Consider the following 6,011-nt stretch of genomic DNA (forward strand, 5'->3'; position numbering starts at 1 on the left):
AATCCCTGAGCAGCCTGGGACCAGGCTTCCTGAGAGAGGATCCCCCTCTCCCTTACTAGCCTGCCCAGTCACAAAAGCCCTTGGAGGAGAGCCTCCAGGTGGCTCCTGATGGACCCATGGCAGGACTGGAGTCTAGCAGTCAGTGTGGCAGCTCTTTGGAATTCCCTGCCTCAGGCAGGCTCCAACCCTGCCTTGGTTTCGGCATTGCTGAAGACATCTTGTTCTGGAAGCAGTTCTAGGAGACAAGCAAGGGTTTTAGTGTTACCTCGTTTTTAATGTATTGTTTGTATTCTTTTACCTGCTTCAGTTTTTTCTTTTTTTTTCTTTTTTTTACTGTTGACTGCTTCAGAATCTGTTGAGATGTGGAGTAGTATACAAATACTACAAATTAAGAAATACATTTATTTGCTGGCCTTCCCCCTGCTCAGAATTCCCCATTTGCTGTGCAACCCCCAGAGTACCTGTGGTGGTGGGAAATGATTTTCCCAGTAACATATTGCTTCTTCTCAAACAAGCCATTTTAAAAATAAATTTTATTATTTTCTGTTACAATCTAACATTAAAAACATCAATTATTTAAGACATCAGACAAACTGGGTTGACATCTTACTCGTTTTAACAATCAGTAGCCATATTCAGTTCTACGCATAGTCCCGTTTCTCTAACCAATAATAAAAAGAGCTCCAAGTTTGATAGAAGTATGTATCCTCCTTCTCCTTCAGAGACAAGGTCAATCTGTCCATTTCCATGCAGTCCAAAATCTTTTTTAAGACCAACTCTTCAATAGGTGGCTCTTCATTCCTCCAGTGTTGAGCAAATGCAATCCTCGCCGCAGTAATTACATGTAAAATCAGATCTATAGCTTGTCAAACAAGCCATTTTGAGCTGGTTTGGTTATGAAGGAGTAAAGAAGGCCTGCTTCCCATGGAGATGAAGATGGCTAAAAAGGGAGGGCGGATATGGGTGGATGCTGCTGCCCATTCTGTTGCAGGTCAGGCTCTGCGGACCATCCGGATGAGCGCCTGTGTTTCAAAATCGACCATCCCTGCTGGCCCCCTGCTCTCGCAGTGGTGTGAGTGGGACGCAGCCCCACACACTGGCCCCAACTGCAGTGTGCCCCCACGTGCCCCGTCGCCTCCCCTCCAGCCACGAAGGGGGGCAGGTCCAAATACGAGACTTCCCCAGCATCCAGAACCCTGCATCGAAATGCACCTCATTTGGGGCTTAGCTCGCTTGTGGCGCAGAACGATCTTGGCATGGGTCTTGAGCGCTGACCAGGGTTCCCCTGATCCTGCAGCTGCTCTCCCTTGCTGACACGTTATGCTTGCGCTCGCTTGCTGCTTGTAACACAGCTGGAACGCGGCATATGTTACCATCCTATGAATGATAATTTAGAAGGAGGTTTCACTGGGTTCTTTCCAACGATGACCATCTGCACACAGAATGGAAACTGACAGAACAAATCTCTTCTCCCCCCACACCTGCAGTTCTGCTCCGGAGGGACGGGGGCCCCTCCAGAGCTGATCTGAGCGATGCACAGGAGAGAAGGGGAAAAGAAGAGAGAGCCCTGATGCACGGTGAAAGATTGAAGCGCACTGAGATCAGTGACATGTTAAGCACCATGGAAAACGGCACACTTCATTTTATGGTTTCTTTCTATTCATTTTAGTTGCAACAGTTTCTTAATACTGTGTTTTAACATAAGCAGCTTCCAGTGTATTTTAACAGTGTTTTAAGGTATTTATTCGTCTAGGCACTTAATTTCATTAAATGCAATACAAGTATCATTGCTGAATACATAATGAATATATTCATTATGGTCCTCAAAACACAGCTGCTTCATCATTACATTTTGAAAATCTGTGCACATAAGACATTGGATGCAGAACCCTAAAATGTAACGTGCAAATGAAGCAGACGCAATTCGTTTACTGGAATGCTCACCAAGTTCTGTGGGACTGACTTCCAAATTAAGGTGACTGAGGTGTAGCGGTATATTTCTTGTTGCATGAAAATGCAAGGTTTGTTTGTTTATTTATTTATTAAAACATTTCTATGCCGCCCCTTGCTGAAGCCTCGGGGCGGCTCACAACGCAAAATAATGTTCGTTCAGAATGTCTGAACATATAGAACATTTGCACTGTGGATGAAGGTTGTCCTTTCATGACTGCAATCCCCTGTAAGCAGTTCATTCCCCCCACCCTGCCATCACACACTAGAGGCTGCAGCCCATCTAGTCTCTCCTTCCTCCACTATGAAAAGGAACCACATTTTCAGTGCCAAAACATGGCGTGTCAGTTCCTCCTGTGACCATTTGGAGGCAGTCCTGATGGATGCCCTTTTAGAACGTTTTTGCAAGTGACAGACAGAGCGGCTTCTTTTGGAAGACGTTCAAAACTGTGAATTTGCTGGATGGGATGTATCGTCCTACTGCAAGGACTTACTTCAGTGGCACTCTCTTATTAGCAAATATATTTAGAAGTGCAGTTTGACAGCTGAATTCTATACAGAATTTAGGCACACCTAATTCTTTCAGATTTATTAATGATTAACCTTTAATCATTAAAGGCTTGGGACCTGAAGGAACATATCCTTCCTTATATGCCCTCATGCCCCTTAAGATCTATGGGAGAAGCCCTACTCCGGGAAGAGAGGTAAAAAGGTCATCAACTCGGAGTAGGGCCTTCTCTGCTGTGGCACCCAGACTCTGGAATGAATCCCCAGAGAGATACGCATGGCGCCAAGTTTATACTCTTTTCAGTGCCAGGCCAAAACCTTTTTATTTAAACAGTATTTTAAACTCTAATAGTTTTTTAGTTTAGTCGCTCTGTTTGGTTTATTGTTTTGTTCTATTTTATTACTGAAATTGTTGAATTGTCCTTTTAAAAATCGTAAGCCGTCCTGAGATCTTGTATAATAGGATGGCATACAAAAGCTTTTAATAAATAAATAAAGAAACAAACAAACCATTATCCATTATTTATTATGTGAAGTAAAATTTATGTAATTTTGTAATAGAATTATGTATTAAATTAAGAAGTTCATTAATCAATATTTTTAATTATATTTATACCCCACCTTTGCACCAAGGATCCCAGTGTTCTCCTCTCTTCCACATACCTTCACAGTTTGAACTTAAGCCTCTACAGCCTCTATATCACACTGGTTCTCCTTTTTGCCATGCAATATTTGCTGGAAATAACCATAAAAAGCTGCAAAAACAAACGGACCTGTTTGGAGATTCAGATAGGGGAAAATGTTCTTTCCCCGTATTTTTTAGATTTATAACCAGGTCTTGAGGGTATCCTGCCCTTGCAAGGTAGCTTACAATATCACAAAAACATAAAAATACAATCGTATAGTCCTTTACTTCCAGGTACGTGATGGCATACGATAGGGCTTTTTAATTGCTCAATTAATGTTTATTGCACATTTCAACAAAGCAAAACTAAAATTAAAAACAGAGGGAAAAGTGGAATGTTCAGACATGACTTAGAACAAGGGAGTGGTCCTAGGACGGGTTGATGCAGTCTAGTTGGCCATAGGAAACTCTGGAGCGCTCTGCTCCCGCCCTTGCACTATCATAGTTATTTATTTATTTATTTATATTTATTAAAACATTTTTATGCCGCCCCATTCGCCGAAGCCTCAGGGCGGCTTACAACAATAAATTAAAATAACATTTTAAAATATATACATTAAAATACAAATATACGAAATAAAACATACAATATAAAACAAGCCGCCCTGGCCAGATAAAATTCAATAATATTAACATTTAAAATACTGCTTAAATAAAAAGGTCTTTGCCTGGCGCCGAAAAACAAATAACGACTGCGCCAGGCGGACCTCTCTGTTCGGTGCTGGAGGTTGAGGAACTGAGGAGTCTGGCTTTGTATCCAGTGACACCTCAGCCTGTCCTCATGACCAGTTTTAAAAAAAGCTTAGATGGCCCAAATCACCAGTCTAAATCAGTTGCCGGTTGGGAAAAGTATGGAGGTGACCTTCATCTCTGTATTCCTTCCATCCTCAACAGGGATGCCCATGGTCCTCTGAGTTCAGAAGGTGAGTGGTACCCCATTGGACTGCACCCTTTCACTAGATACAGATGAAAAGTGTTCCCATGAACTCTTAAATGAATAAAAAGAGTTACGCTATGATTCACTTAAGACAGGCCAGATATCAATGCACAGAATCCTACAATTCTTTAAAAATGGATGCAATTTTAAGTTAAAGAAGGCAGGTTTGGCCTTCCAGCTTTTGCTTCATATTATAGGGCTAATTTGTTGATCTGTACTAAGGCCTTTTCATGTCAATTAGATTATCCACCTTGATCAGTTTTGGAATCTTTATTATAATTATTACATTAAATCTATGTCTGGATCCCTTCTTCAAATGGGTGGCATTAGGTTCTCAGCATGATGCAACAGATTGGGTTCTTCCCACAGTTATGGTGGTCAGAGATGTGCGGCACATAACATTACATATCATCAGCTCTAGTATAAGCCATTTTCTCATACTATCCTGACTCTATGGGGAAAGTCAGACTTAAGAACAGGTAAAAAAATGTTCATGCAGCAGACTTGGACAGACACACACACACTCTTGAATCAAACAAAGGATGCTGATATTTTTGTAATTTTTTTACTCTGGCTATGGCTGAACTGGCCCTTTATTAGAACCACTTGCCATGGGACTTCTTTGCTCATCGTTGTGCCGAGTTTTCCATAAAAATCAGTTTTCCATATTGGACTGCATTTGGCTTTTCCTTCCTTTAGAATAAAAAAATCAAGTATTTCAAATTCAAATTCCTTCAGAGTTCCTGCAATTGCGTCTCTGTCCAGTAGGTCTTCCCTGTTGTTTAGTATCAAGTTGTTCATCTTCTTGTTCCTCCGCTTTCTGTTGGAGGAAATTATCATCAACACATGCAGTATTAGGAATTTCTTGGAGGGGCCATGTTTGGCAGAATTTGTCTCCCGACAGATATCAGGGAAATTTGAGTACCTCATAAACAGAAAAAAGTTCAGAGGAAATGCAGTTTTGCATATCAATTACTGCTGGTGGGCAAACAGCAGTGGACAGAAGAGCTCTGATCTTCATATCCTACTATAAATGAGCACAAAACATCTTGCTGGACTTTGGTCTGATCTTGTACAGTGTGTCTTATGGTTTAATCCGTAGTATCTGCCAGGCGAACAGCTCCTGCTGGTGGGTCAGAGAGCAATAAATAAAAATAAATAATGCAAGGGGAAGTTCGTACAGGTGTACCCCTCTGGAGCAAATTTATCACGCTGCATTTTCTCTGCATGCAGCTTTGCCCTCTTAGCTGATAAGCACTGATCCTACTGGAAGGAAGGGGTCTAAGGACAGCAGAGGGGAGGGCATTTTGATTTCAGGAAAAAATGAGGTAGAAAGATGTGGGGGTAGCAGGCGTTTAAGTACGTGCGGCGAAGAACCAGGTAATCCAGGCGGATCAGGTGCACTTTATTTCGGCAGGTGCTCATGGACAGCAGCTTCGTGGGTCAGATGACATCTCAGAGCTGCGGGGCTCCAAATGAAAGTTTCGGGGCTCCGACTCTCGTCTTTCCCCCTGTCTAACCATGCGTTGGACTGAGTCTTTCCTTGCTGCGATTCTGTACCGCTTCCTGAACGTCTGCCCGCTTCTGAAATAGGAGTAAGTCCACTTTTCACTCTGTGGGATTTACTCCAGAGTAAACCAGCTCAAGGCTGCAGGTCTTTCATGCTGTATTTGCAACCTCCACTCTCAAGAACTATCTTTTTCCCAGACGCAGTTTTAAACACACCAGAGACCCCAACTGCCTAACAGCCGAAGTCCGTTCCAAGGAACAGACCCGCACCCGTTAACCATGGCCGGTAGAATTTGCAGCGGATTCCCCCGGCAGATGCGAAGCTAGGACTACAACTCCCGGCATGCAAAGGGACGCGCAGGCGCGTTGGCGTAGGTGGGTGTTACGGGGAGCGCGGCGGGGGGGGGGCGAGTTAGCAACAGA

Source organism: Varanus komodoensis, unplaced genomic scaffold (genome assembly GCF_004798865.1).
Source record: "Varanus komodoensis strain SLA01 unplaced genomic scaffold, ASM479886v1 scaffold30, whole genome shotgun sequence".
NCBI classification, from domain to species: Eukaryota; Metazoa; Chordata; class Lepidosauria; order Squamata; family Varanidae; genus Varanus; species Varanus komodoensis.